We start from the raw sequence: 12,214 nt of genomic DNA, 5'->3' as shown, positions 1-12,214 counted from the left end.
GTTGACATTTAATGCAAAACACCCTAAAAACTCACCATGTGTCATATCACCCAAAGAAGCAAGGCAGCCCCAAAATCAAATCTCCTACTTGTGGCCAAATCCTAGGATGATTAAGCCTAATTCTCTACCCCTGATCAGTCCTACGTTTTTGGACTCTTGTTAATTAATGCTTCCCTAAAATCCACTATAAAAGCATAAGCACCCCAGCCCACAAACACACGTCTACTCCCTCTAAAACTCCTGATTTATTTGCCATTTTGCTTGTGGTTTAGCTTTCCTTAAGCTCACAGCTCATTCCCCTTAGCCCACACTCACCTAGCCTCAGACATTCCTTTCCTCTTTTGCATATCCACAGCTCATAAATGCTCCCTAATCAGTCACAAACAGTCCACTACTCACTAAAGCCATAACCTTAGCATTAATTTCATCCCACTCACTCAAAATAGCCCACATTACCCCATTCATGCCTTATGTACATATATTCCCCAAAATCTTAGTTTAACACTTGCTGCACTGAGCTGGGATCTCTCTCTCCCTTCACACCATGCCAATTAACCCCTTTCTTCTTTCCATGGAACCTTTAATTTTTACTTTTTTGTTTTACTATTGAAGGATATAATGTATTTATAACAATGGAATTCTTCTCTCATATTGATGTAATGATGACTGAAAGTACTATAAATTCCCTTGACTGAGACACACAAGGACCCCCAGGAGTGAACACTTTTCTAAATTTATTTAATCATTGACTGCTGGACTCTAAGTGTAATTTCACCCCTCCCACTGGAGAATTTATCTTTCTTGCACTATCAGAACAGGACCATTAACGTATTAATTAAGTATTGTGAAGCATTTGTATTGGGCTTTTGTTGCTGTTTTGTCAAGTGCTGCATTTATTTCTTGCTTGGATAGGCTTATCACTACACCGAAAGCCTTTAGGCACCATCTCAAGAGCCCATAGTTGAGTTTCGGCTTGGCTTCCCAATATTTTATTTAGAGGCATCAATTTCCCCCTCAACAATGAGTAAAAATATTTCAATTGAACTAATGAAGTATTCAAAGACATGAGAAATCCAAAACTTTAATAAACATAAGAACACATTTTACAATAAAAATTGAATGTGAGAAAAAAAAACATTTTTTTTATAATTAGATCAATTAGACAATTTTTTTAAGAGTATCATTGACTAGCTCAAATATTTGGGAGGGACTGAGTCCTATTTTTGTATGCTAATAATTAAAATGTTAAATATTTATATATAGTATTAAAATACTCTTAAAATTTGGGGCCATGGTCGACCCCCACTCATAGATGTAGCTCCACCTCTGGCCATTGTCTTCTCCTTTACCTCAAAGGGAGCAAATTCTAAACCACAGGAATTTCATCTTCCCATCAGAAAAGACGATGTCAAACTCCAATATTATACTTCACTGGTCTAGGTGTTTATTGCAACCAAGGCATCCCAAGCGTTATTTTTTATCATAAGTTAGTGACATGTAAAGGACTGCATGTGCTTAGAAACAGAGCCTTTTCTATTATTGAAGCTGTCTCTACCTTGACTTTTCTCTATTCATGAATTTCTCACCAGCCAAAGTTGTCAAAACCAGGATCCTACGTAGAATCGTGGGAGGTAGGTAGGATCGTGGATCGTAGGATCGGATCGTGAATCGTAAGATCCTACCTATTTTCAGATTTTAAGCAAAAAACCTATTGATAATAACTTTGTATGTTATATAATCACTTAAAATATGAATCCATCCATTAAAAAAACAATTGCATCATAAAATATAATTTGCACACATTACATCGTTCTTATGTCATTCTAATGAAACAAAATATATTTAACTTTTGACATAATGTATCTAAAAAGTTTAGTACATGTTTAATTAGCAACTAAGTACCAAAATATTATCTACACATATGGAAAATGTTTTCCAAATTCTAAGTTCCAAATCCAAAATAAGTTAGGCTAGTTAGCATATAAAAACTAACTAACTACAAATTTACAATATGTAATCCAAAAGAGAATTATCAATCTTAGGTAAACTAGCTAATTACAAATATGAAATCCAAAAGAGAATTCCCATTCTAAGGTTCTTCTAATCTAATAACTGTCATTGTCATATCCCATTTCATCATCTATATCCTTCCTAGTATCAACATCCAAAACGTTAAACTTAAGTACTATAGGTTTTTTTGAGATTTTATGTTGACATAGGGGTAAATTTAGGACTTCAATTCATTATTAGGATTCTGATAACCCATTGGGCTTGTGAGTTTAGGTGGATTATCTTACCCAAATGAATCCCACTTAAAAAAAAAAAATCAAGCCAAATGGTAGGATTGGTAGGATCCCAAACGATCCTACGATCCTATACGATCCTACACGATCCTACATATGATCCTACCATTTTTGCGATCCTACTACGATTTCAACTTTTTGGTGAGGTGGGATCATAAAATTGTGCGATTTTACTATCCGGATCGCGATTTTGACAACCATGTCACCAGCCAACATTGCTCTCTTGTAGTATCTCAATGGCTTGAATACTTTTAACATTGCTCTCTCTCTCCCTAGATTTTAGAGCTTCTTATTTTAAAAGTCCCCTCTGAAGTCGGTAATACAACCCTATCAACAAAAAAGAAAAAGAAAACCCCCAACTACAATAGTAACAACACTATGATTGTCCACAAAAGCCAAAAAAAAAAAAAATCTCTTCCTCGCCACTCCAATTAATTAATCTCTCTCTCTCCATGTTTTTCAGAAAGTAGCAGGCACCTGCAGGTACTGCTCCATAAACGGAGGAGGAAACAGAGAAATTGTCCAAAAACAAAGAAACCTAGTACTTCACATCCACCATGAATACTCAAAACAAATTGAGGTTCAAATTTTTCCTTTTTGTATTTCTCTTAGCATGGTTCCTTGTATTTTTCTTTTGGTACCCACCCACAAACACCAAACCCCACAGCAGTGGCAACGCCACGTACAACTCAGGGTGTTCCCAGGAACATCCTGACTTGAAAAAAATTTTTAAAAAAAATTATATTTAATCTGTATTAGGAACACCCTCAATCACAAAATTAGGAACACCCTCAAATTAAAAAAAAAAAAAAAAAATTATATGTTCTACTTTCAAGCAAAAAAAAAAAAAATTGTAACAGAGCCAAGCCCACGGCGAGCCCAACAGATTACAAAGGTAGCAAACCCACGGATTCTTAAAAAAAAAAACACCAATACAGAGAATCAGAAATCAAACCCACGATCACGTCGCTGGTAGAGAAAACCAAACCCCAATACAGTCTATACAGAGCAAAAGTAAAACAAACTCCAATACAGAGGTGTTTATTAAAAAAAAAAAACCCCAATACAGAGCAAATAAAAACCAAACCCCAATACAGAGCAAACCAAACCCACGATCACATCGCCGTAGCTCGCTCGTCGTCATTGTCGCTCGCCCCTCGCCATCGTCGCTCGTTGCTCGCCCCTCATCACAAATCGCTCTACTTCAATACTCGGTACTCCCTCCCTCAAGGTATTTCTCTTTCTTTTTCTCTCTGACTCTCTCTTAGTCTCTCAGTCTCTCTCTCTTTATCTAACTGAAATGAAAACTATAATGAATGAGTTTCTCTCTCTTTATTCTTTAAGAGTCTAACTCAATAACTCTCTCTCTTTTGAACTGTGAGTCTCTGATTGGCTGGCCGAATTAGCTTTATTAATATTTTGTTTTTTGCTTGTTTTTTGTCTTTTTGAATTTGGCTTTATCTTATCCGTTGGTGTTGGTCAGTGTGTGCTGGTGTTGGTGTTGGTGAGATATTGATTGTCTTTTAGTGTAATGTGTATTGTGATTTGTGATTGTGAAATTTTCTGATTGGGGCTATTGTGATTAGGGCATCAGGCATGAAGCTTGTGCTTGTCTGTTGAGTGGGGGGGGTGGGGGAGGGGGTAGATGGGCTCATGGGCTCATGGGCTCATGGGGTCGGGTAAACAATAATTAAAGTAGTATAATGTGCTGCACATTACACTACTTTAATTATTGTGCTACACATGGGATGTGTAATGTCTGGCTCTTTTAGTGTAATGTGCACAAGGGGCTAAACAATATAACAAATTAAAGCAGTATAATTAATGACAAACAAATTAAAGCAATATAGTTTATTGTTATTCTAAACAACAATAATTAAAGCTGTATAATTAACTAATACATTATAAAAGACAAATAAATTAAATTATGTTAGGCTAAATAACAACTAATAATTTTATAATTAATGAAACAACAATATAATAAATTATAGTTTATAAAAGACAAACAAATTAATGAAACAGCTAAACAACAATAATTAATAATTTTATTAATATTTCAAATGAACTTATAGTTTATTGTTTATTCTTTTACTAGAATTATGGACAAATATTTGATAAGAAAACCACGTACCCAAGATTCATCTCTTGTGCAAGATTCATCTCATGTGCAAGATTCATTTCCTGTGCAAGATTCATCTTCATCTTCTAAGCAAATTTGTGTTGACTCTAACTTAGAAAATCTTCCTTCAGATCTTGGGCTACAATAAAAGATATGATCTTATCATCCTAATACTCATGATGAAATAAGAAGATATTATTTAACAAAAAACCCTTGTCAACCTATTTATGATTACCCTGTATCATATTTTTCTAGAAAGCCCCGTCGATTTAGATCCGAATGGTATGTAAATAAAAAGTGGTAGGAATATAGTATAGACTAGGATGCGGCATTTTGTTTTTATTGCTACCTATTTGGGCAAGATGTTGGTAAACAAGGAGAAGGTGAGACTTTTGTAACGAAGGGATTCAAACTTTGGAATCAGCTTGTGAAGTTAGATTTCCATGTTGGAAGAGTTAATAGTGCTCATAACCAAGTTGTCAAGAAGAGTGAAGATCTACTGAAGGAAAAACAATACATTCAAAGTGTTTTGGTTAAGCAATCAAATAAAAATAAAGTTGAATATAGGGTTCAATTAAATACAATATTTGATTGCATAAGATTCCTTTTATGCTGGGGATTAGCTTTTCGTGGTCACGATGAATCTTAAGGTTCAAGTGATAAAGGAAATTTCCTTGAACTTCTACAATTTTTGGGGGATCACAATGAATCTATCAATGAAGTGTTGCAAAACGCTCCAAAAAATTGCAAGTTTACCCACTCTGATATTCAAAAAGACATTGTGAATACAATTGCACGTGAAACATCCAAAGTCATCATCAAGGATCTTGACAATGGGTTCTTTTCAATATTAGTTAATGAGTCATGTGATATCTCAGTGAAAGAACAAATGACTCTCGTTCTTTGTTATGTGAACAAAAAAAGAATTATTATAGAGCGGTTCCTTAGTGTTGTACATGTAGCAAGTACCACCGCTTTGTCACTCAAATATGCTATTAAATGTTTACTTTGTGAACATAATTTGAGTTTATCGAACTTACATGGGCAAGGTTATGACAGGGCTAGTAATATGCAAGGTGATATCAATGGTCTCAAAACTTTAATTTTGAAAGAGAATAAGTCAGCATTTTATGTCCATTGTTTTACTCATTAACTTCAATTGACACTTGTTGCCATTGCTAAAAATCACATTAACATTGCTGAATTTTTTTATGTTGTTAGTAATGTAGTAACTGTTGTTGGAGGCTTTTGTAAGAGACGAGATGCTCTTTGAGATGCACAATTTGCCAAAATTGAAGAAGATTTAGAGAATGGTGTACGTAGAAGTGGGCAAAGTTTGAATCAAGAGACAAATCTTAAACGCCCTGGTGATACACATTGGGGATCATATGATGGGACTATTCTCAACTTGATTTTGATGTTTTCTGCTATTGTTGATGTACTTGAAATTATTGAAAAAGATGGCATCTCCGACCAAAAAGTTGAAGCTCAATTTATTATGAGGTCAATTCTATCTTTTGAATTTGTCATTACTCTACACTTGATGAAAAACATTTTAGGGATCACAAATGAGTTGTTAATAGCATTGCAAAAAAAAAAAAAAAAAAAAAAAAAATCAGGATATAGTAAATGCTATGGAACTTGTTAAAGTGTCTAAGCAACGATTGCAAGTGATGAGAGATGATGAAAGGAAATCTTTATTGACTGAAGTGTCTTCATTTTGTACCACACATGATATTTCTATCTTGAATATGGATGAAATATTTGTAGTTAGTGGGAGGCCGCAGCGCAACACTCAACAAAATACAAATTTACATCATTATCGTGTGAAGCTATTCTACATAGTCATAGATATGCAACTTCAAGAGCTTAACAACCGTTTTTCTAAGGCGAATACCAATTTGCTACTTTGTATGGCTTGCTTGAATCCAAGTAATTCATTTGTGGCTTTCGATAAAGAAAAGTTGATATGTTTAACTAAGTTCTATCCCTCGGATTTTCTTGGGACATATATTTTGGCACTTGACTCTCAACTGTAGAATTACATTTTTGATATGCGCAGCAATGACTTCTTTTTAGAGTTTCAAAAAGTTAGTGAACTTGTTGAAAAGTTAGTGAGCACAAGAAAGCATGAGACTTATCCATTAGTCTATTTACTTGTAAAGTTAGCTTTGACCCTACCACTTGCTATTGCAACAGTAAAAAGAAGTTTTTCAGTAATGAAATATATAAAAAATGAACTACGCAATCGAATGGAAGATCAGTGGATGAATGATTGCTTAGTTGTGTATATTGAAAAAGATGTAGCTTGTAGTATTGATAATGAAATTATCATATAACGATTTCAAAATATGAAAACTCATAAAAGGCAATTGTAAATTTTATATATTTACGTGTTTTTTTATTGTTGTTGTTGTCAATATATAAAATTTTCTTTTTATTAAATTGTGTAATTTATATTTGTTGAGAAACACCCTCAAAAAATTTTCTGGATTCGCTGCCCCCATTGTACCCTTCCTTCTCTCTACACATTAGTCAATAACACAAAATCTGCCCCCAATATTATTCCCACCTGAAATCTTGAAAACGTGCCGGTGTATGTGTACTCAGTGCCAGCCGAGTTCAACTTGGGTCTTCTCAAAGATTGCCAAAACCTCAACATCTACACCGACATGTGCCCCTACGTAGCCAATTATGGCCTAGGCCAACCTCTTTGGCCACTTCCACAGGACCACAAGAATATTCTGCTTCTTCTACTGGTAATAATAATGATAATTCTTCAACATCAACCTCTCATGGTTCGCTACCTACCAATTCATAGCCGAGATGATTTTCCACGCACGTGTGGAGAACCACCCATGTCGCACGTGGGATCCCAAGCGTGCCAACTTGTTCTACGTTCCCTTCTACGGTGGCCTCTACGCATCCAGTACAGCCCGCGAGTCTGATCTAAAAGCAAGGGACGCCTTAGCCATTCGATTAGCTGAATACATAGAAAGTCAAGAGACGTGGCGAAATCATAACGGGAAGGACCACTTCATGGTGTTAGGAAGAACGGCATGGGATTTCATGAGGACCAACACCGACAACGACAACGAGGTGGACTACGGAGCGAACATACTGCTAAACCTGCCAGCTGTCAAAAACATGTCGGTGCTGACCGTAGAAAGACAACCTTGGACAGGTGGTTCGAAGCAACACGGAATTCCATACCCTTCATATTTCCACCCAAACAAGTTTAACGAAGTGGTGAGGTGGTAGAAGAAGATGAGGGAAGCCAAGAGGCCCCACTTGTGGTCCTTCATAGGGGCCCCACGTAATGGTTCAGACAAGGCCGCCATTAGAGACAAAATTCTCTCCCAGTGTCACCAATCAAGTTGTTGCGAGTTGTTGAATTGTGGGGCAATAAGCAACTACAAGTGCCACAAGCCAATGGAGGTGTTAAATGTGATGAGAAAGTCTGAATTTTGTTTACAAGCACCAGGTGACTCGTTCACACGCCGGTCAACATTCGATGCTTTCCTAACGGGTTGTATACCAGTGTTCTTTTCGCCTCATACTGCTTATACACAGTATGCGTGGTACTTACCCAATGATTGGAGGTCCTTAGGCCGCGTTTTTAGCTCAAAAAAACGCGGCCTAAGATCCCGTCTATGGCCCCACTTAAAAAACGCGGCCTAAGAACCCATCTATGGCCCCGCTTAAAAAACGCGGCCTAAGAACCCGTCTATGGCCCCGTTTTTAAAATGCGGCCACAGCTAAGGAAAAGAAAAAAAAAAAAAAAAGTTTGCCAAAAAATAAAATACGAAGGTCCTTAGGCCGCGTTTTTAGCTCAAAAAAACGCGGCCTAAGAACCCGTCTATGGCCTCGTTTTTAAAATGCGGCCACAGCTAAGGAAAAGAAAAAAAAAAAAAAAGTTTGCCAAAAAATAAAATACGAAGGTCCTTAGGCCGCGTTTTTAGCTCAAAAAAACGCGGCCTAAGAACCCGTCTATGGCCCCGTTTTTAAAATGCGGCCACAGTTAAGGAAAAGAAAGAAAAAAAGAAGTTTGCCAAAAAATAAAATACGGAGATCCTTAGGCCGCGTTTTTAGCTCAAAAAAACGCGGCCTAAGATCCCGTCTATGGCCCCGCTTAAAAAACGCGGCCTAAGAACCCGTCTATGGCCCCGTTTTTATGAAACGCGGCTTCAGTCTATCTTGGGCTGCGTTTTTTATAGCCACGGCTTAAAAAACGCGGCCCAAGGCCCCCGCGTTTTGTAGTGCGTACTCGGTGTATATAGAAGATGATCATACTGCAGAGAGCATTGAAGAGGAGCTTTTGAAGATTCACAAAAACACTGTGAAGAAAATGCGTCAAAGGGTTATTGATTTGATACCCACCCTCACCTACGCGCATCCCAATGCCACTGTCACTGGCCAACACCTGGGATTCAAAGATGCTGTGGATGTTGCTCTTTCTGCGTTGTCCAACCAAGTTCATCTGTTGGACTCCTCTTAGCCTACCTACTTCTCTTATTAACAATTTTTTATTCTTCTTCTAAATTATTCTTACCCACCAAAACAATGGGTACATGTATTCCTATCTAAATAATATATTAAAGTTTACTATTATTTTACTGACTCGCGCCATCTTTTACCCAAAATTATGTTTCTAAGCACATGCAGTCCTTTACAAACCAGTTCCTTGTGGCTCATCCAAATGTAAAATAACAAAGGGCATAGGATGCCTTGGCTGCAATGGGACACCTAGGCCGGGATGCACCAACAACACTTGCCCTTTGTTCTCATATAATCCATTCAATAATTCACTTAGGCGAGGATAACATTTATGTCTATGAAACTGATGGGAGAAGTGTCTTATTACATATAAATGTGCCTAGATTTTCTTTTGTTTATGCAGATTCAGGCAGCTTAAATGGCCTTGCTAAAGGTACCAAAGGTATTCTAGGCCTCGGAAGGACTCAAATTGCATTACCAATGCAGCCTGCAAATGCATTTGAACTTAAGCGTAAGTTTGCCCTTTGTGTACCTTCTTCCACCCAGTCAGGATTACGGGACATTTTTATTGGTGGTGGACCTTATTATATGCTTCCTTATACCAAAAATGTGTCAAAGTTGCTCATCACCACCCCACTAATCATCGACCCCGTAAGCACCACACCTGTTTATTCAGAAGGTGACCCATCTGATGAATATTTCATTGGTGTAAAGTCCATCAAAATAGATGGACAAATTGTCAAATTTAAGACCTCCTTGCTATCCATTGACAAAAAAAGGAGTTGGGACTAAAATTAGTACCATAAATCCTTACACTATTTTGCATACTTCTATCTATAAGGCTGTCCAAAAAGATTTTGTCAAGAAGGCTGCATCAAGGAAGATTACTTGAGTGGCATCCGTGGCACCATTTGGAGCATGTTTCAACTCAAAGACCATTGCTAGCACCTTGACTGGAGCAGCTGTGCCAACTATTGATTTGCTCCTGCAAAGCAAGAGTGTGTATTGGAGGATTTATGGTGCCAATTCGATGGTGAAAGTCAAGAAAAATCTGCTATGCTTAGGAGTTGTGGATGGTGGATTGAAGCCAAACTTCCATTGTTATTGGGGGACATCAGTTGGAGGATAATATGTTAGAGTTTGATCTGGCTTCTTCAAAGATAGGCTTTAGCTCTTCGCTTCTTCTTCACAATACAAACTGTTCTCACTACAGAAATTTTTGAAGTTTTAGCTTTGGTTCAAATGCGTATTATACCTGATTTTAGCTTTGCTTCATGTACAATTTTTTGAACCACTATATGTATCCAAAAAATAAATATTTTTTTACCTCTTTTTATCCTTTGGCCAGTGAGATTATTACTATTTATGTTTGTTGAACTTTGATCATTTGCATAATTAGCATAATTAATCAACTTGGGTAAGTGGTTAAAATTAATTAGGGTTTAAATTTCGCAACATAATTAACTAATGGAAGCTCTAGGGGCCAATTTCATTGAGACCAAACATGAGGCCAATATTCATAAGGACCAATTGTAGCTAGTGGTTCAGACTGAGGGGATAAAGATGCGTTGAAGGAATACTAGCATAGTCAGCTTATGAACAAGCCAAAAAGGTATTGGTGGGTAAACTATTATCAAGAAAATCAACTAAAGGTTAGTCAAAGAGATCCTAATAAAGTAGTCCAAGGAGAATGTGTACTATGGGGAGGAGAATGAGAAATGTTTTATAAGTAAAAGCTACCAAAGAAAATTTGATTTGATTTTGGTGGTTAAGCCACATCAACTAACTCAAGGAATCAATAAGAGAAACTAATGAGTGAGCACCCAACTCTAACTACGCCTAGTGACGTAACGTTGGAAGGAGAAAAGTTGAGCTTGGAGCTATTTAGCCTTGAGGCATTTGAAAGATCAGAAAAGAAGAAATGGAAAAATAATCGTTATGTAGGCCTATAATACAGAGGAGACCTGATGGAGAAATTAGTGACAGGGCTTTGTGGCTTAGTCTCGAATGGCTAAAATACAACCCAGAAAAAATAAATAAATAAATAAATAAAAACCATGAAGAAGGAAAAAGTCAAAAAGGTAAGCGTTTCAACTTTCAGCATAGAAGAGAGGTAAGGCTGGATGAAAGGAAAAGTCATTGAGCTCAATGACGCAATCCGAGACAAAAATCTATATTAAGCTTTGTTTTTTGTTGGAGAAGGTTTAAGCTCCACCGAGCTCAACTATATTATATAAACTACTTATTCTTCTCGTTAATATCTAATGTAGAACTTTAGTACTTAATTAATTACAATAATTACATGTGAATACCAAAAATGTGTCATAGTTGCTCATCATCACCCCTACTAATCATCAACCCCGTAAGCACCGCACCTGTTTATTCAGAAGGTGACCCATCTGATGAATATTTCATTGGTGTAAGTCCATCAAAATAGATGGACAAATTATCAAACTTAAGACCTCCTTGCTATCCATTGACAAAAAAGGAGTTGGTGGGACTAAAATTAGTACCATAAATCCTTACACTGTTTTGCATACTTCTATCTATAAGGTTGTCATTAAAGATTTTGTCAAGAAGGCTGCATCAGGGAAGATTATTAGAGTGGCATCCATGGCACCATTTGGAGCATGTTTCAGCTCAAAGACCATTGCTAGCACCATGACCGGACCAGCGGTGCCTACTATTGATTTGGTGCTGCAAAGCAAGAGTGTGTATTGGAGAATTTATGGTGCCAATTCGATGGTGAAAGTCAAGGAAAATGTGCTATGCTTAGGAGTTGGGGATGGTGGATCGAAGCCAAGAACTTCCATTGTTATTGGGCGACATCAGTTGGAGGATAATATGTTAGAGTAGTTTGATCTTGCTTCTTCAAAGCTAGGCTTCAACTCTTCGCTTCTGCTTCATAATACAAACTGTTCTCACTACAGAATCTTTCGAGGTTGTAGCTTCGATTTAAATGTGTATGTACCTGATTTTAGCTTTGTTTTGTTTGCAATTTTTTTGTTCCACTTTTCATATTCAAAAGTAGGTGTTTTCTACTTTGTTTTATCCTTTGGCCAGTGAGACTATTAGTACCATTTATCTCCATTTTTTTTTATACAAGATAAAAATTTTATTCTAGTCTAATCTAAGTATATTTGTGGGTGAAACTCCCTCCTAGAGACTTGAACTCTGATCCTTACCCCCCACACCCTACAAACACTTATACTTGTGGAGTAACCAACGCACCAAGGATGTGCGATGGTTACTATTTATGTCCATTGAACTTTGATAATTTGTATAATTGGCATAA

At 36.8% G+C, this 12,214-nt stretch overlaps 2 pseudogenes; both read left to right on the top strand.

The window, feature by feature from the left end:
- The first annotated feature begins 2,860 nt into the window (after nt 1-2,860).
- LOC115985706 lies at nt 2,861-9,012 on the top strand (annotated as a pseudogene).
- Nucleotides 9,013-9,059: 47 nt separating this feature from the next.
- Nucleotides 9,060-11,985, top strand: LOC115985705 (annotated as a pseudogene).
- Nucleotides 11,986-12,214: the final 229 nt, after the last annotated feature.

The sequence above is a fragment of the Quercus lobata genome, chromosome 4, assembly GCF_001633185.2.
Source record: "Quercus lobata isolate SW786 chromosome 4, ValleyOak3.0 Primary Assembly, whole genome shotgun sequence".
NCBI classification, from domain to species: domain Eukaryota; kingdom Viridiplantae; phylum Streptophyta; class Magnoliopsida; order Fagales; family Fagaceae; genus Quercus; species Quercus lobata.
Note: the sequence above shows the minus strand (reverse complement) of the source record. Positions and strands in the feature narration are given on the sequence as shown.